We start from the raw sequence: 20591 nt of genomic DNA on the forward strand, positions 1-20591 counted from the left end.
TTGAAGCGTAGGCTACAATAATCTTATGCCTTGAGAGGGATGTTGCTTTCTTCGTGAATGAAGAAGCAATTGCAGTAGGTGTCTAGTTAAAATTGGAAAGTAATTTCATGCAAAGACTCTAACTAACAGGATCTACTTGAAATCCAAATTGTATACTGGTGCACAAAATTGTGATCATCAACAATGGTGCCAAAGGACTTGGAGCTCTCAAACGTGAATCACACTTTGTCACAATTCTGCACAACTAACCAGCAAGTGCACTGGGTCGTCCAAGTAATACCTTACGTGAGTAAGGGTCGATCCTACGGAGACTGTCGGCTTGAAGCAAGCTATGGTCATCTTGTAAATCTCAGTCAGACGGATTCAAATGGTTATGGAGGATTGATAATTAAAGATAAATAAAACATAAAATAAAGATAGAGATAGAGATACTTATGTAATTCATTGGTAGGAATTTCATATAAGCGTATGAAGATGCTTTGTTCCTCCTGAACCTCTGCTTTCCTGTTGCATTCTTCTAATCATTCATACTCCTTTCCATGGCAAGCTTTATGTTGGGCATCACCGTTGTCAATGGCTACTTCCCGTCCTCTCAGTGAAAATGTTCTACACACGCTGTCACCGCACGGCTAATCATCTGTCGATTCTCGATCATGTTGGAATAGGATACATTGATCCTTTTGCATCTGTCACACGCCCAACAATCGCGAGTTTGAAGCTCGTCACAGTCATCCCTTCCTAGATCCTACTCAGAATACCACAGACAAGGTTTAAACATTCCGGATCTCAGGAATGGCTGCCAATAATTCTAGCCTATACCACGAAGGTTCTAATCTTAGATTAGAAACCCAAGAGATACACATTCAAGCTTGTTTGCATGTAGAACGGAAGTGGTTGTCAGGCACGCGTTCATAGGTGAGAATGGTGATGAGTGTCACATAATCATCACATTCATCATGTTCTTGGGTGCGAATGAATATCTTGGAGAAGAAATAGACTTGAGTTGAATAGAAAAACAATAGTACTTTGTATTAATTCATGAAGAACAGCAGAGCTCCACACCTTAATCTATGGTGTGTAGAAACTCCACCGTTGAAAATACATAAGAACAAAAGGTCTAGGCATGGCCGAATGGCCAGCCTCCCAAAGAGGGTTCAATCATCAAAACATGATTCCAAGATGATCAAAAGATGAAAATACAATAGCAAAAGGTCCTATTTATAGAAAACTAGTAGCCTAGGGTTACAGAAATAGGTAATTAATGTAGAAATCTTCTTCCGGGCCCACTTGGTGTGTGCTTGGGCTGAGAATTGAAGCTTTCACATGTAGAGACTTTTCTTGGAGTTAACGCCAGCTTTTGTGCTAGTTTGGGCGTTTAACTCCAGCTTTTGTGCTAGTTCTGGCGTTTTGACGCCAGAATTCTTAAGCTGACTTAGAACGCCTGTTTGGGCCATCAAATCTCGGGCAAAGTATAGATTATTATATATTGCTGGAAAGCCCAGAATGTCTACTTTCCAACGCAATTAAGAGCGCACCAATTGGGCTTCTGTAGCTCCATAAAATCAACTTCGAGTGCAGGGAGGTCAGAATCCAACAGCATCTGCAGTCCTTTTTCAGCCTCTGAATCAGATTTTTGCTCAGGTCCTTCAATTTCAGCTAGAAAATACATGAAATCACAGAAAAATACACAAACTCATAGTAAAGTCCAGAAGAGTGATTTTTACTTAAAAAATAATAAAAATATAATAAAAACTAGCTAAAATATACTAAAAATATACTAAAAATAATGCCAAAAAGCGTATAAATTATCCGCTCATCACAACACCAAACTTAAATTGTTGCTTGTCCCCAGGCAACTAAAAATCAAATAGGATAAAAAAAGAAGAGAATATACCATGAATTCCAAAAACATCTATGAAGATCAGTATTAATTAGATGAGCGGGGCTATTAGCTTTTTGCTTCTGAACAGTTTTGGCATCTCACTTTATCCTTTGAAGTTCAGAATGATTGGCTTCTATAGGAACTCAGAATTCAGATAGTGTTATTGATTCTCCTAGTTAAGTATGTTGATTCTTGAACACAGCTACTTTATGAGTCTTGGCCGTGACCCAAAGCATTTTGTTTTCCAGTATTACCACCGGATACATAAATGCCACAGACACATAACTGGGTGAACCTTTTCAGATTGTGACTCAGCTTTGCTAGAGTCCCCAATTAGAGGTGTCCAGAGCTCTTAAGCACACTCTTTTTGCTTTTGGACCACGACTTTAACCGCTCAGTCTCAAGTTTTTACTTGACACCTTCACGCCACAAGCACATGGTTAGGGACAGCTTAGTTTAGCCGCTTAGGCCAGGATTTTATTCCTGTGGGCCCTCCTATCCACTGATGCTCAAAGCTTTGGATCCTTTTTATCACCCTTGCCTTTTGGTTTAAAGGGGTATTGGCTTTTTCTGCTTGCTTTTCTTTTTCTTTCTTTTTCTTTTCTCTTTTTTTTTTCGCCTCTTTTTTTTTCTGCAAGCTTTTCACTGCTTTTTCTTGCTTCAAGAATCAATTTTATAATTTTTCAGATCATCAGATAACATTTCTCCTTTTCCATCATTCTTTCAAGAGCCAACACTTTTAACATTCATAAACAATCAAATTCAAAAATATGTACTGTTCAAGCATTCATTCAGAAGACAAAAGTATTGCCACCACATCAAAATAATTAAACTGTTTTAAAATTCGAAATTCATGCACTTCTTTTTCTTTTTCAATTAAAAACATTTTTCATTTAAGAAAGGTGATGGATTCATTTTCATAGCTTTAAGGCATAGACACTTAGACACTAATGATCATGTAATAAAGACACAAACATAAATAAACATAAAGCATAAAAATTCGAAAAACAGAAAATAAAGAGCAAGGAAATTAAAGAACGGGTCCACCTTAGTGATGGCGGCTTGTTCTTCCTCTTGAAGATCTTATGGAGTGCTTGAGCTCCTCAATGTCTCTTCCTTGCCTTTGTTGCTCCTCTCTCATGGTTCTTTGGTCTTCTCTAATTTCATGGAGGAGGATGGAATGCTCTTGGTGCTCCACCCTTAGTTGTCCCATGTTGGAACTTAATTCTCCTAGGGAGGTGTTGATTTGCTCCCAATAGTTTTGTGGAGAAAAATGCATCCCTTGAGGCATCTCAGGGATTTCATGATGAGGAGTTTCCTCATGCTCTTGTCCATGAGTGGGATCTCTTGTTTGCTCCATCATTTTCTTAGTGATGGGCTTGTCCTCATCAATGAGAATGTCTCCCTCTATGTCAATTCCAACTGAATTGCAGAGGTGACAAATGAGGTGAGGGAAGGCTAACCTTGCCAAAGTAGAGGATTTGTCTGCCACCTTGTAGAGTTCTTGGGATATAACCTCATGAACTTCTACTTCCTCTCCAATCATGATGTTATGGATTATGATGGCTCGGTCTATAGTAACTTCAGACCGGTTACTAGTGGGAATGATTGAGCGTTGGATGAATTCCAACCATCCCCTAGCCACGGGCTTGAGGACATGCCTTTTTAATTGAACCGACTTCCCTCTTGCATCTTTCTTCCATTGGGCGCCCTCTTCACAGATGTCCATGAGGACTTGGTCCAACCTTTGATCAAAGTTGACCCTTCTAGTGTATGGGTGTGCATCTGCTTGCATCATGGGCAAGTTGAATGCCAACCTTACATTCTCCGGACTAAAATCTAAGCATTTCCCCCGAACCATTGTAAGCCAATTCTTTGGGTCCGGGTTCACACTTTGATCATGGTTCTTGGTGATCCATGCATTGGCATAGAACTCTTGAAGCATTAAGATTTTGACTTGTTGAATGGGGTTGGTGAGAACTTCCCAACCTCTTCTTCGAATCTCATGTCGGATCTCCGGATATTCACCCTTTTTGAGTTTGAAAGGGACCTCGGGGATCACCTTCTTCTTGGCCACGACTTCATAGAAGTGGTCTTGATGCACCCTTGAGATGAATCTCTCTATCTCCCATGACTCGGAGGTGGAAGCTTTTGCCTTTCCTTTCCTCTTTCTAGAGGTTTCTCCGGCCTTTGGTGCCATTAATGGTTATGGAAAAACAAAAAGCTTTAGCTTTTACCACACCAAACTTAGAAGGTTTGCTCGTCCTCGAGCAAAAGAAGAAAGAAGAGAATAGAAGAAGAAGAATTAGAGGAGATGGAGGGGGCTTAGTTTTTCGGCTAAGGGGGAGAAGTAATGTGTATGTTGAGTGAAAATGAAAGAGTGAAGATGGGTTTATATAGGGGTGGAGAGAGGGGGTATGGTTCGGCCATTATGGGTGGGTTTGGGAGGAAAAGTGGTTTGAATTTGAATGGTGGGGTAGTTGGGGTTTTATGAAGGATAGAGGTGAGTGGTGAAGAGAATGGTGGGATTTGATAGGTGAGGGGTTTTTGGGAAGAGGTATTGAGGTGATTGGTGAATGGGTGAAGAAGAGAGAGAGAGGTGGGAATCCTGTGGGGTCCACAGATCCTGAGGTGTCAAGGATTTCTCATCCTTGCACTAAGTGGCGTGCAAAACGCCCCTTTCTGCCAATCCTGGCGTTAAACGCCAGGCTGCTGCCCATTTCTGGCATTTAACGCCAGCTTCTTACCCTTTTCTGGCGTTAAACGCCAGTCTGGTGCCCATTTCTGGCGTTAAACACCCAGAATGGTGCCAGACTGGGCGTTTAATGCCCATTCTGCTACCCTTACTGGCGTTTAAATGCCAGTAAGTTTCTCCTCCAGGGTGTTCTATTTTTAATCCTGTTTTTCATTCTGTTTTTGCTTTTTTAATTTTTTTTTGTGACTTCACATGATCATCAACCTACAGAAAACATAAATTAACAAAAGAAAATAGAAATTTAACATAGATAAGTAAAAATTGGGTTGCCTCCCAACAAGCGCTTCTTTAATGTCAATAGCTTGACAATGGGCTCTCATGGAGCCTCACAGATGTTCAGAGCAATGTTGGAACCTTCCAACACCAAACTTAGAGTTTGAATGTGGGGGTTCAACACCAAACTTAAGGTTTGGTTGTGGCCTCTCAACACCAAACTTAGAGTTTGACTGTGGGGGCTCTGTTTGACTCTGTATCGAGAGAAGTTCTTCATGCTTCCTCTCCATGGTTACAGAGGGATATCCTTGAGCTTTAAACACAAGGGAGTCTTCATTCACTTGAATGATCAATTCTCCTCTATCAACATCAATCACAGCTTTTGCTGTGGTTAGGAAGGGTCTGCCAAGGATGATGGATTCATCCATACACTTCCCAGTCTCTAGGATTATGAAATCCGCAGGGATGTAGTGGCCTTCAACCTTTACCAAGACATCCTCTACAAGTCCATAAGCCTATTTCTTTGAATTGTCTGCCATCTCCAGTGAGATTCTTGCAGCTTGTACCTCAATGATCCCTAACTTCTCCATTACAGAGAGAGGCATGAGGTTTATGCTTGATCCTAGGTCACACAGAGCCTTCTCAAAGGTCATGGTGCCTATGGCACAAGGTATTGAGAACTTTCTAAGATCTTGTCTCTTCAGAGGTAATCTCTGCCTAGTCAAGTCATCCAGTTCTTTGATGAGCAAGGGGGGTTCATCCTCCCAAGTCTCATTACCAAATAACTTGGCATTTAGCTTCATGATTGCTCCAAGATACTTAGCAACTTGCTCTTCAGTAACATCTTCATCCTCTTCAGAGGAAGAATACTCATCAGAGCTCATGAATGGCAGAAGTAAATTCAATGGAATCTCTATGATCTCAGTGTGAGCCTTAGATTCCCATGGTTCCTCATTAGGGAACTCCATGGAGGCCAGTGGACGTCCATTGAGGTCTTCCTCAGTGGTGATCACGGCCTCTTCCTCCTCTCCAGGTTCGGCCGTGTGGGCTATGGTGATGGCCTTGCACTCTCCTTTTGGATTCTCTTCTGTATTGCTTGGAAGAGAACTAGGAGGGAGTTCAGTAATTTTCTTACTCAGCTGATCCACTTGTGCCTCCAAAGTTCTAATGGAGGACCTTGTTTCAGTCATGAAACTTTGAGTGGTTTTAATTAGATCAGAGACTATAATTGCTAAGTCAGAGTGGCTCTGCTTAGAATTCTCTGTCTGTTGCTGAGAAGATGATGGAAAAGACTTGCTATTGCTAAACCTGTTTCTTCCACCATCATTGTTGTTGAAACCTTGTTGAGGTCTCTGTTGATCCTTCCATGAGAGATTTGGATGATTTCTCCATGAAGGATTATAGGTGTTTCCATAGAATTCTCCCATGTAATTCACCTCTTCCATTGCAGGGTTCTCAGGGTCATAAGCTTCTTCTTCAGAGGAAGCTTCTTTAGTACTGCCTGTTGCTGCCTGTATTCCAGACAGACTCTGAGAGATCATATTAACTTGTTGAGTTAATATCTTGTTCTGAGCCAATATGCCATTCAGAGTATCAATCTCAAGAACTCCTTTCTTCTAATTTGTCCTATTATTCACAGGATTCCTTTCAGAAGTGTACATGAATTGGTTATTTGCAACCATGTCAATGAGTTCCTGAGCTTCTGTAGGCGTCTTCTTCAGATGAAGAGATCCTCTAGCAGAGCTGTCCAATGACATCTTGGACAGTTCAGACAGACCATCATAGAAGATACCGATGATGCTCCATTCTGAAAGCATGTCAGAAGGACACCTTCTGATCAATTGCTTGTATCTTTCCCAAGCTTCATAGAGGGATTCTCCTTCCTTCTGTCTAAAGGTTTGGACTTTCACTCTAAGCTTGCTCAATTTTTGAGGTGGAAAGAACTTTGCCAAGAAGGAATTGACTAGTTTTTCCCAAGAGTTCAGGCTTTCTTTAGGTTGTGAGTCCAACCATGTCCTAGCTCTGTCTATTACAGCAAAAGGGAAGAGCATAAGTTTGTAGACCTCAGGGTCAATCCCATTGGTCTTGACAGTGTCACAGATTTGCAAGAATTCAGCTAAGAACTGATGAGGATCTTCCAATGGAAGTCCATAAAACTTGCAATTCTGTTGCATTAGAGAAACTAATTGAGATTTAAGCTCAAAGTTGTTTGCTCCAATGGCAGGGATTGAGATGCTTCTCCCATAGAAGTCGGGAGTAGGTGCAGTAAAGTCACCAAGCACCTTCCTTGTATTGTTGGCATTGTTGTTGTTTTCGGCTGCCATGGCTTCTTCTTGTTTGAAAAGCTCTGTTAGGTCCTCTACAGAGAGTTGTACTTTAGCTTCTCTTAGCTTTCGCTTCAAGGTTCTTTCAGGTTCAGGATCAGCCTTAACAAGAATGTTTTTGTCCTTGCTCCTGCTCATATGAAAGAGAAGAGAACAAGAAAGTATAGAATCCTCTATGTTACAGTATAGAGATTCCTTGAAGTGTCAGAGGAAAAGAAGAATAGAAGGAGAAGGTAGATAAAAGAGAATTCAAATTTATCAAGAAGGATAGAGTTTGAATTGCACCTTGAGGAGGAGTGTTAGTCCCTTAAATAGAAGGATGTGAGAAGAGGGGAAGAATTTTCGAAATTAAAGTAAAAGATTTTTTAAAATAATAAAAAGAAATTTGAAAATTTGATTGAGATTTTCGAAAATTAAGATTGGGAAAGAAATTAAAAAGATTTTGAAATTAGAAATTAAAAAGATATGATTGAAAATTAATTTTGAAAAAGATGTGATTGAAAAGATATGATTGAGAAGATATGATTGAAAATCAAATTAAAAAGAGAAAGTTTTAAAATTAAAGTTGATTACTTGACTAACAAGAAATTAGAAGATATGATTCTAGAATTTAAAATTTGATTCTTTCTTAATAGGCAAGTAACAACTTGAAAATTTTGAATTAAATCACTAATTGTAGCAAGGATTTTCGAAAATAATAAATAAAAAATGGAAAGAAATTGATTTTGAAGAGATATGATTGAAAAGATATGATTTGAAAAAGATTTGATTTTGAAAAATTATGAATATTTGAAAAAAATTTGAATTAAAAATAAAATCTTCCCTCTAGTGTCCTCCTGGCGTTAAATGCCCAGAATGGCATCCATTCTGGCATTTAACGCCCAAAATCCTACCTTTTTGGGCGTTAAATGCCCAGCCAGGTACCCTGGCTGGCGTTTAAATGCCAGTTTTCCTTCTTCACTGGGCGTTTTGAACGCCCAGCTTTTTCTGTGTAATTCCTCTGCTGAATGTTCTGAATCTTCAATTCTCTGTGTTATTGACTTGAAAAAACACAATTTTGAAAATATTTTTGGATTTTTAATGATGAGAAACAATAAAAAATGCAACTAAGATCAAATAAACAATGCATGCAAGACACCCAACTTAAGAATTGGTATTAAGATACATAAAATATTTTTTATTTTTATGATTTTATAAAATTTTTTTTGTGATTTTTCAAAAATTATATGGAAAAGAGAATAAAAAGATTCAAAACTTTTAATAAGAATTCCAGGAATCATGCAATGTTAGTCTAAAGCTTCAGTCTAAAAAGATTAGACATGACTAGCCAAGCTTCAGCAGGACATTACATTCAGCAGCTAAATTGATGAGAATCAATCAGCTTTTGTGATGATAAGAACATCACCTTGAAACTCTAAAATCCATTCTTAAAAATTCTGAAAAATAAAAAGAAAAGTACCTAATCTAAGCAACAAGATGAACCGTCAGTTGTCCAAACTCGAACAATCCCCGGCAACGGCACCAAAAACTTAGTGCACAAAATTGTGATCATCAACAATGGCGCCAAAGGACTTGGAGCTCTCAAACGTGAATCACACTTTGTCACAATTCCGCACAACTAACCAGTAAGTGCACTGGGTCGTCCAAGTAATACCTTACATGAGTAAAGGTCGATCCCACGGAGACTGTCGGCTTGAAGCAAGCTATGGTCATCTTATAAATCTCAGTCAGGCAGATTCAAATAGTTATGGAGGATTGATAATTAAAGATAAATAAAACATAAAATAAAGATAGAGATAGAGATACTTATGTAATTCATTGGTAGGAATTTCAGATAAGCGTATGAAGATGCTTTGTTCTTCCTGAACCTCTGGTTTCCTATTGCCTTCTTCCAATCATTCATACTCCTTTCCATGGCAAGCTTTATGTTGGGCATCACCGTTGTCAATGGCTACTTCCCGTCCTCTCAGTGAAAATGTTCTACGCACGCTGTCACCGCATGGCTAATCATCTGTCGGTTCTCGATCATGTTGGAATAGGATCCATTGATCCTTTTGCATCTGTCACACGCCCAACAATCGCGAGTTTGAAGCTCGTCACAGTCATCCCTTCCCAGATCCTACTCAGAATACCACAGACAAGGTTTAGACATTCCGGATCTCAGGAATGGCCGCCAATAATTCTAGCCTATACCACGAAGGTTCTAATCTTAGATTAGAAACCCAAGAGATACACATTCAAGCTTGTTTGCATGTAGAACGGAAGTGGTTGTCAGGCACGCGTTCATAGGTGAGAATGGTGATGAGTGTCACATAATCATCACATTCATCATGTTCTTGGGTGCGAATGAATATCTTGGAGAAGAAATAGACTTGAGTTGAATAGAAAAACAGTAGTACTTTGTATTAATTCATGAAGAACAGCAGAGCTCCACACCTTAATCTATGGTGTGTAGAAACTCCACCGTTGAAAATACATAAGAAAAAAAGGTCTAGGCATGGCCGAATGGCCAGCCTCCCAAAGAGGTTTCAATAATCACAACATGATTCTAAGATGATCAAAAGATGAAAATACAATAGCAAAAGGTCCTATTTATAGAAAACTAGTAGCCTAGGGTTACAGAAATAGGTAATTAATGCAGAAATCTTCTTCCGGGCCCACTTGTTGTGTGCTTGGGCTGAGCATTGAAGCTTTCACATGTAGAGACTTTTCTTGGAGTTAAACGCCAGCTTTTATGCCAGTTTGGGCGTTTAACTCCAGCTTTTGTGCCAGTTCTGGCGTTTTGACGCCAGAATTCTTAAGCTTACTTGGAACGCCTGTTTGGGCCATCAAATTCCGGGCAAAGTATGGACTATTATATATTGCTGGTAAAGCCCAGGATGTCTACTTTCCAACACAATTGAGAGCGCACCAATTGGGCTTCTGTAGCTCTAGAAAATCCACTTCGAGTGCAGGGAGGTCAGAATCCAACAGCATCTACAGTCCTTTTTCAGCCTCTGAATCAGATTTTTGCTCAGGTCCCTCAATTTCAGCCAGAAAATACCTGAAATCACAGAAAAATACACAAACTCATAGTAAAGTCCAGAAGAGTGATTTTTACTTAAAAACTAATAAAAATATAATAAAAACTAGCTAAAATATACTAAAAACATACTAAAAATAATGCCAAAAAGCGTATAAATTATCCGCTCATCATATACATGCAAGATGGAGGAAGGCACCTCAATCTGAGAATATATCCATAAGTTTGATAGGATTATATCAAACATAAAGGATATAGATGTGAAGATTGATGATGAGGATCAGGCACTCATATTATTACTTTTATTATCGAAGTCCTATGAAAATCTGGTGCAGACTTTGATGCTGGTGGGTGATTCTCTGACCATGGATGAGACGAGAGCATCACTTTTAGCGGATGATCTACGTAAGGTTGCTACGAGTGTAATGTCGTCTTCAAATGAAAAAGAGTATAATGATCAAGCACAAGGATATTTTGTAGCTAGAGGGGGAGTAATGAAAGAGGAAAAGATAAGCGTGAAAAGTCTAGACTAAAATCTAGACCTCACGTGGAGAGAACATGCTTTAAATGTGGTGAACCTGGGCATTTTAAAGCAAATTGTCCAAATAAGAAGATAAATTCCAAGAAACAAAACAATGACAACTCAAAAGAAAAACAAAAAGCAATTTACGTCTCAAATGATGATGAAGATTGTTACGTGTAATAGATGATCCTTACGAGATATCCGGTAAGTGGATGCTTGATTCTGGAGCTTCTCACCATATGTGTCCAAATAGAAAGTGGTTTACTACCTATCAAAGCACTAACGGTGGCACAATTTTGATGGGCAACAATAATGCTTACGAAACTGTAGGAGTAGGTACTATAAGAATCAAGATGCATGATGGAGTTGTAAGAACCTTGAAGGATGTGAAACATATTCTTGACTTGTGAAAAAATCTGATCTCTATAGGTTTGTTAGAGAAAAATAATTTCAAAATTGTTACTGAAAATGGGGTTTTAAAAGTTGTTTGTGGTTCTTTGGTAATGATGAAGGGGGTTCGTGATGGTAATCTTTATCCTCTTTTGGGGACAACTGTTACAGGTGAGCTAGCAGTTGGAATCAGTAGAAGTAAATACCAAACAGATTGCACAAGGATTTGGCACATGCGGCTTGGGCATATGTCAGAAAAAGGTCTATCATTGCTTATTGGAAAAGGTTTGTTAAAAAATATGAAGAAACCACAAATTGAGTTTTGTGAACACTGTGTATATGGAAAGGCACATAGGGTGAAATTTTCTACAAGCAAACACAAAAGCAGAGGATTGTTAGACTATGTGCATATTGATGTTTGGGATCCGGCTAAAGTTACTTCCAAGGGTGGTTCTAGGTACTTTGTTACATTTGTTGATGATTATTCAAGGTATGCTTGGGTTTACTTCCTCAAGCATAAGAATGAGGTATTCGACACTTTTAAGTGGTGGAGAGCAATGGTTGAAAATAGAACAGGTGGGAAGCTAAAAACTCTATGATCTGATAATGGCACAGAGTATACAGATGGAGCTTTCAAGGAGTTCTATGATCAGGAAGGGATTGCGAGACACTGGATAGTTAGAGACACACCACAACAGAATGGAGTCACGGAAAGATTGAATCGTACACTACTTGAGAAGGTAAGGTGTATGCGCTCTAATTCTAGGTTAGGCAGAGAATGATCGGCTGAGTCAGTTGCTATAACGTGCTACATAGTGAATCGATCTCCACATTCTTCTTTAGTTGGAGACACACCTTATAAGGTGTGGTCAAGGAAACATGCAGATTACGAGAAACTCAGAGTCTTTAGATGGATAGCTTATTATCATGTCAAAGACAATAAACTTGATGAAAGAGCTAAGAAGGCAATCTTTTTGGGGTATCCAAGGAGGTTCAAGGCAATCGTCTTTGGAGCATAAATGATTCTATGTTTGTAATAAGTAGGGATGTGACCTTTAATAAAAGATCCATGGTAGCTTTGTCTAAAATTATGATGCCAGATGATGGTGATGTTGGAAAAACTGTAAACGGTCAAGTGGTGGAGATAGAGTCTAACAACCAACCAATAGACTCTAGTCATGTTCAGGTGGAGCATCTTAATGCTACTCACGAAGATGAGGAGGACGATGAACTTGATCATAAGGAGATTCAACGAGAAAATACACAACAACAATAGCAAGATTCTTTGACATCCACTAGGCCAAAGAGGAATTACAAACTCGTACAGAAGCTTGGGTCAGACATGCTTCTGAGGCATTATGGGCAGTTAAATTTGGTAGAGTATGCACTCTCGGTGGAGGATGATGAGCTAGTCACCTTCAAACAAGCTATCAAGGACAAGGATAATGAGAGTTGGTTGGTTGCTATGGAAGAAGAAATGCAGTCTCTTCATAAAAACAAGACATGGGACGTAGTCCCATTGCCCGTGGAAAAGACTGCTATTGGTTGTAAGTGGGTGTATAAAAGAAAAGAAGATCCTACTAAATCGGATGGTACAAGATTCAAGGCTAGGTTAGTGGCCAAGGAATTCACACAGAAAGAATGAGTTAATTATAATGAGATATTTTCTCTTATGGTGAAACACACTTCCATTCGGATGCTTTTAAGTCTTATAGCTCATGGCGATCTTGAGTTAGAACAACTAAATGTGAAGACAACGTTCTTACAAAATGATTTAGAGGAAGAAATTTACATGTATCAAACTGAGGGTTTCAAGGTTGAGGGTAAAGAATGTCAGGTTTGTCGCTTGAGAAAATCACTTTATGGATTGAAACAATCTCCTCGGCAGTGGTACAAGCGATTTGATTTCTTTATTTTAAAATAAGGTTTCCTTAGAAGTAACTATGATTGTTGTGTATACATTCGTAAGCTTCCTGGAGGTGATTATATCTATCTTTTATTGTATGTGGATGACATGCTCATTACTTCCAAGAGCAAAGTGGAGATAAATAGATTAAAATATTAACTTGGTGAAGAGTTTGAAACAAAAGATTTGGGTGCTGCGAGAAAAATTTTAAGCATGGAGATTAGAAGAGAGAGATCAAGTCAAAAATTGTTCCTAGCCAAAAAGGCTACATTGAACGAGTTATCGAAAGGTTTAGGATGAAAAATGCTAAGCCGGTGGTGACTCCATTGGCTCCACATTTCAGGCTCTCAGGTAAACAATCTCCTACAACAGCAAAAGATAAGCTTACACGGACAATGTACCTTACGCAAGTGCTGTAGGTAGTGTATGCACATGCCCAGACATTTCACAAGCAGTCAATGTTAGCAGGTTTATGGCAAACCCGGGGAAGACACATTGGGAAGCAGTCAAGTGGATATTAAGATACTTGAAGGGTACCATTGGCACATGTTTATACTTTGGTGGTAAATAATCATATCAAATTAGTGGTTTTGTTGATTCAGATTATGCTGGTGATCTAGACAGACGACGATCTACAATTAGTTATGTATATAAAATATATGGTGCTCCGGTTAGTTGGCGATCGATGTTACAAGCTACAACGGCACTATCTACTACAGAGGCTGAGTACATGGTAGTAGCAGAAGGGATGAATGAGGCATTGTGGTTAAATGGTCTTCTAGATGATTTGGGTTTTAAGCAAGATTGTGTGAATCTTAGTTATGATAGCCAAAGTGCGATTCATTTAGCTAAAAGTCAGGTTCATCATGCTCGTGCCAAGCATATTGATGTTAGGTATCACTTTGTGCGTCACGTTATAGAGAAAGGTGACATTTCTCTCGTGAAGGTACACACAAACAAAAACCGAGCAGACATGTTGACTAAAGTAGTTTCGGAAAACAAATTCCAGCATTGCTTGGATTTGTTCAACATTATTCCATGTTAAGTATTACATGGCGAATAAAGGAACTATGTTTCCTTTGATCCTAGTAAAAAGGGTACGTAGGCAGTCATTGTTAAGATGATGCAACCGGATACGACTACTACAATTTGTTCGTTCAACTGAGTCAGTGTTTCAAATTGTGACCGAGGTGGAGCATTGTGAGAATACAGGAAGGATAAGAGCAAACTTAGGAAGTAAAATGAGGTTTGCAAGGAGTTTTGATAGGAGAGAACTTGAAGGGAGTTTTCATAGGAGGATTTTATTCTTGTTCATTGAAATTATAGCACAGGTGATACTATATATATTTATGTAGCATTGTAATTAAAACATCATCAAAAAATAAGAAAGAAAATTAATTCACATCATATTATATAGAGTAATCACATCATATTTTCTCATATTGGCTTTGTTATAGTTAGTGCATTATTATGAGTAATGTCAATTTTATATTACTTTGTATCTATTAGAAATTCGAATTTCACTGCAGACTCAACATGGTTAGTGTTTCTTTTGTAGTGGTAGCCAAACAAATTCATTGTCCAACTTCCAACAATTCCAATGCTAAACATTTTACAAATACAAACAATTTAGTTAGTTTCTTCTTCTCTGATTGACTGAGGAGAAGGTTTGAGGATCGCCACTTTGGGAATCTTTCCTCCTGAGCTACGATTAAGCATGCATTATTAAAAGGTGGTGAAGCTTTGGCAATTTCAACGCGCTTTTACTTTTGAATTTTAAAATTTGAGCGCAATTTTACCATTTGAAATAAGGACGCAAATTTAAACTAAAAATCTTTGCTCACCTTTGACATTTTTCTCTCTCAATGCCTCAAATACGATCCCGTCGAGGAAGATGGTCGTTGTTCTCCACGTTTCCTGAGCAGGATTGCATGTTTGTCGTTGTTCCTATTTTAGATCTATGTAGTATCTATCCTTATTTTTGTAGGGATAATTTATAGTAATGTTATTATAATATGTAATTCATTATGGAAAGCATTGAATGAATGTTAATCAATTTGGTTCTGTTAATTTTTGAATGCAATTTGGCTTCATGCTCATTGCTCTTTGTTGTAACTAATATTGTGTATGCCCTGCTTTCAAGTCCTTTATTTATTTAAATTTGGTCATTGCAAGAGGTCCTTTAAAACTTTTAAACCTCTATATATAAGAGCATAGGTGGAAACATGGTAACACTTTCAAATATTCAATTATTCTTTACTTATTTATTTGGTCTATTAAAATTCTGCTCACTAATAAGTTTATGAAAACCCCATATATACCTAAAGTGATATTATTTGTTCTAACTTCTGTGTAATAAGGTTTGTTTTACAGGCATCTGATTGGTTGGTGTAACCATGTCATGGATTGCCAAAAAATCTAATATAAAATTATATATAAATTTTATTAGTCATGATATATTGGGACGTATATTTTCCAACAATTCCATTTGCTAACATGAGAAATATACACTTTGCAAGAGAAGGTGTCTCTTGGAACAAATTAATAGTGGATGAGTTTTGTTATAATCAGAATTCATTAGCTCAGCCGTACAAATGTTACTTGCTACAAATGACCACAGAGCAAAGACATGTGCATGACCAGATCATCATTGTAGTAAACTCAGATTGTGGCCAATTATTTTTCTTATATGGACATGGTGGTACTGGAAAGACATTCATTTAGAAGACTCTTGCAGCCGGACTTAGATCAAAAGGTAAAATTGTGTTGACAGTTACTTCAAGTGCTATTGCATCTCTTTTATTGCCAGGAGGTAGAACAACATACTTAAAGTTTGCAATTTCTCTCACTCTAAATGAATGTTCCACTTGCAAACATCAAACAAGGTACTCCTTTGGCTGAATTAATTATAAAACAAAGTTAATTATTTGGGACAAAGCTCCTATGATGAACAGATTTTATTTTTTAGCACTAGATCAAAAAATGTCATATTTGATGCGAGTTATCTAACACCCTACTACACAGAGCCTTATGCTTAAGTCGTAAAGCAGAGGTGGGGAGGTATTACGACATCTAAAAGAAAAAGATGTACATATAAATATAGTTGAAAGAAATCATAACGAGAAGCATTGAAGGAGAAGCTAAACAAAATCGAAACAGAAATCACATCACTCTCGCAAGGATAACGCATAAGGATAAACAAGATCATAAGTAGGCTAAAAGTCATAGATATTTATAGATCAGAATTCCAAAATATAGATATCAAGCCCCAGACTCGACCTGCGAAACCAAGGCCGGCTAGAGTATGTAAACAAATATATACAACCTAAAATGTGTCCCAAATCATAAAGTAAACACATGTTTCTCCATATTAACCTCTAAGAGGGACAAAATGTTAAATATACAAGACCGAAAATCTATATACATATATATACATAATCAAAATACAAAACACCAAAAGTGTAGTTCTTCGCTTCCAAAAAGGCCTCCAAAATCCTCAATGAGGTGCCTCTCGACCTGAATCGTAAAAACAGCAGAAATATGTATGTAATAAAAATCGAGGGTTCTCAGCATGGTAAAGATGCCGGCATAGTTAATATAAAAGGCTCCGGAAAAGCCAAAGGTATTCCTAGAACTTCAACACTCCGATTAATCTTAAAATTTATTCTAAACCAATAATTTCGGTAATCTAACTAAGGAATTCTAGCCTTAGTCTAACTCTAGATCTTCTGTCAACTCTAAACCTCCGAATCACTGGTGGGACAATCCTCGTCATTCCTCTGTCAAGAGAGGGTCTCTCAGAAGCATACAAAGAAAAAACAAACAGAGAAAACACAAATAGAAGTACAACTACAGCAAGTAAAATAAATAGCAGATAAGCAGAGTTAAGCATTTAAGCAAACCAAAATAATGCACACTCAAGAAAAGCATATAAATGCATATGATGTATGACTGTCCTATGGCTGGTGAGCTCATCTGTCGGTTACATAGCCAACCTGACATGTCTTGGTAGCTAACCTTGGACAGTCCCTCTATACGCGCATCCCCAAGCTCAACAATATCCATGAAAAAATAATCCAAGCTCATCCATGGGGGAGACAAAATTCCAAGCTCAATTTATACATGGGGGAGCCACCATAAGCTCAAATTCACACACACACACACACACACACACACACACACACACACACACACACACACACACACATGCATGCCCACAGGGACGGACATACGGGGAGGGATGGGGGCGAGTTGAGGCCTCGGCCCCCCAGCTTCTTTTAAAAAAAATTAATAGTAATAAGTTATTAAGTATGATTTAATTTTTTAAAAAATTTATTTAATATTTAGTCTAATATAAATAAAAGTCCAGTCCAACCTAAATATTAATGATTTCTAATATCTAAAAAGTAAGTAACAATATTAAAAAAAATCTAAAAAATATATTATTACCAGTACTTTTTAATTAAATAAAATTTTTCAAATTCCATAAAGTGGATTATTTTTCTTCTTGTGACCGTCTTGATTTATTTGGTATTAATTCTCTCTCTTTCAATTACTACAACTGGAAGATATTTTTCAGCTATGAATATTGTGAAGAATAACTCAGAAACAAAATAAAAGATGAATTTTTTGCTAATTTTCTTTTGATTATATTGAAAAGAAAATTGCTGAAAAATTTGACACAGATTCTATTATCGATGAATTTTATGATACGAAGAATCGACCACTTCGTTAGTAAAAAGTACACACATATTTTTTGCACTTTAAAATTGATTCTTTATCGGTATATTTTTGTACATCTTACATTATATAATTTTTTGTATAATGTTTTAATATTATATAAGTTATTGGTCCCCCATAATAATATTTCTGGATCCGTCCCTGCATGCCCATGGGGGAACCCGAGAAGTTAAAGTGCCCGGTCACATCTTACGACAGGAGGTTGATGAGTGGAAATTGAACAACACAAATTCCTTCGGCAAGTATACCGGGTCACAATCAAGTAATAACTCACTGTTGAGTGAGGTCGATCCCACAGGGATTGATGGCTTAAGCAACTTTAGCTAGGTAATTTCTCTAGTTAAACAAATATTTGATGATTTTGTGTAATTGAATGAACAAAGTGTAATTGACAAAGAAAGTAAATATGCTGAATCTAAATTGCTGAATAATAAAGAGCTGAAAGTAAATTTCGTAATAGTAAAGAGCGGAAACTTAAATGACACGAAATTAAAGAGCTGAAACTTAAATGACAAGAAAGTAAAAGCAAGAATGTAAATGGCAATAGAATGTAAATTGCATGAAATGTAAAAGGGTTTCTGGGTGCTGGGAATTAAAGGAAATAAGAAATTCTAAGCAATTGAAATGAAGAACAACAATGGGTGAGATTCATTAGGGATCAGAGATGTTATGATCCTTCATGAATCAATGGGTCTCAACTTCTTTCTCAATCATATGAAGTAGATCTATAGCGGATTGTAATTAATTGAATTCCAATTTCTTGGCAACTCAATTTCTCTTAACACAATCAATCGCCAATCTCTTGATCTAATTGTTCATGAGAAGAGGTGAAGTTCCATTTCTAATCCAAGAGCCACACAACCTTTAGGATCTCAATTCAAAGAGGTTATATGTCACGTACCAACTAAGAATGTATTGATCAAAAGGATTATGAGGGAGAAGCTTCAAATTGAATCCTATGATCCCTTTCTCAAGGCTCACATAGAGATTCTAATAGATCCAAACCCCCTCTCGGTAGTGAATGGAACTTTGAAGCACAAAAGCTTTCCCTTAGCTACAACAAGCGGATTGAGAAGAAGAAGAATTTCATTAATTCATTTTGAATTACAACAGAGCTCTTCCCCTAATGAGTGGGAGTTTAGTTGATCATCGCTCTAAGAACAATTGAAAGAAATTGAAATTGAATGAAAGTAAACTAAAACTAAATACAAGCAAAATGTAAAAGTGCATAATGTAAAGTGTGTAAAAGCTAAGAGTCTCTAAGCCCCCTTTCTAGTTCAAAGTTCCTTCTATTTATAGTGCTTCCCTAAGTCTTCACTTGATGTACTTCCTCTGGGCCTTTGGACTTCATTTTGACGGTTGGGCCGGGCGCATGCTAGTGAACTTGAAAAGTGAGCGCCAAGGGCAAGTGGTTCAGTTCCTCTCTGAAGTAAGCATCGAAGATGCTCGCTTGCGAGCGTGGTTGTAAGCACTGGGGCGAGCGTGACTTTAGTCTTCATTTTCTTCCTCATTTGTTCATCGAACACACTCTCTTGTGAGCTTGAATTTGAGTGCTAGTTGTGAGCGTTGCTCCACCCAGGAGAGCACCACCCTTGCTTACGAGCGTGACTTGAGAGCGCTGGCCACTTTTCTTCTTGTGCGTACGCACACACTTTAATTTTTTCTTGGTGTAGTGTCAAAGGCACTCTCCAACATGATCTTACAAATGAGCGCTGGAAATGAGAGCCAAAATCTCCTTTTGTGCGTGCGCACACTTCCTTAAAATTGCATGTTTTGTGCATCTGCACAGGCTTGTGCGTACTGGTGCACGAATTCCCACGCTTCGTACAGCTGAACCAGCAAGTGCACTGGGTCGTCCAAGTAAAACCTGAGCGAGTCAGGGTTGATCCCACAAGAATTGTGGTTCGAAGAAAACTATGTTTATCTTGCAGATCTTAGTTAGACAGATAGAAGAGTTATTGGTTTGAATTTGGTTTAAATCATAAAAGGAATAGTGTATAAAATACTTTGTGAATTAAATTATAATCAGGGATAAGAAGATGGTTAAGGCTTGGAGATACTTTATTCTTCTGGATTAACTCTGGTATTACTGTCTTCTTCAATTGTTAATGATTTCTTCTATGGCAGGCTGTATGTGATCAATGCCGTATGGCCGCAGTCACCAATCTCTTCTACTTCAGATCAAACGCCGTATGGCCGTGGTCATCCAATCTGAACGGGGGTGAAGCTCTAGTAGTCTATTCCCTTGGTGATCCTACTTAAAATGCCACAGACAAGGTCGAATCTTCCGGATTAGAGAATGCTGCGCCTTTGTTTTCTAGCCTTTACCACAGAGACCCTAATCTCGCCATACCTTGGCTGAACTGGTGTCTCGAGAAGTCCCCAACGAAGTCATGGATTAGCCGTCTAAGAGATGTATAATCAAGCTGGCGGTTTAATGCTTTCCAGTCGCGTATTCACACGAACCCAAGAAGAACACGGGTGGTTGTCAGGCACGCGGTCTTAGTACGAAGAATGGAGCTGATTGTCACGGATCATCCCATTTATCATGTTGAATAACGAATATACATCTTAGAATTGAATCAAACACAGATTGAAGAGAAACGGTAATACTTTTATTAATCCATAAAACTCAGCAGGGCTCCTCCCTCAACCCAAGAGGTTTAAAAAATCATACTGATAGAAAACACAATATAGAATTCAAAAATATGGTAAAAGGTCTTCCGAATATTATGTAAAATATCCCTTAAATACTAAACTAATGACTAAGGATTACATAAGAAGGGTAAAACAGTCTTTTAGTGTTAAAATCCACTTCTGGGTCCCCTTTGGTGAG

At 38.0% G+C, this 20591-nt stretch overlaps 1 non-coding gene across 1 annotated transcript; it reads left to right on the forward strand.

The window, feature by feature from the left end:
- The first annotated feature begins 6661 nt into the window (after positions 1–6661).
- Positions 6662–6769, forward strand: LOC148549326 (small nucleolar RNA R71). The gene has a single exon (XR_015898266.1). It is a non-coding gene; the product is annotated as a small nucleolar RNA R71 (small nucleolar RNA).
- The last annotated feature ends 13822 nt before the right edge of the window (positions 6770–20591 follow it).

Source organism: Arachis ipaensis, chromosome B8 (assembly GCF_059453495.1).
Source record: "Arachis ipaensis isolate K30076 ecotype BB chromosome B8, ASM5945349v1, whole genome shotgun sequence".
NCBI lineage: Eukaryota > Viridiplantae > Streptophyta > Magnoliopsida > Fabales > Fabaceae > Arachis > Arachis ipaensis.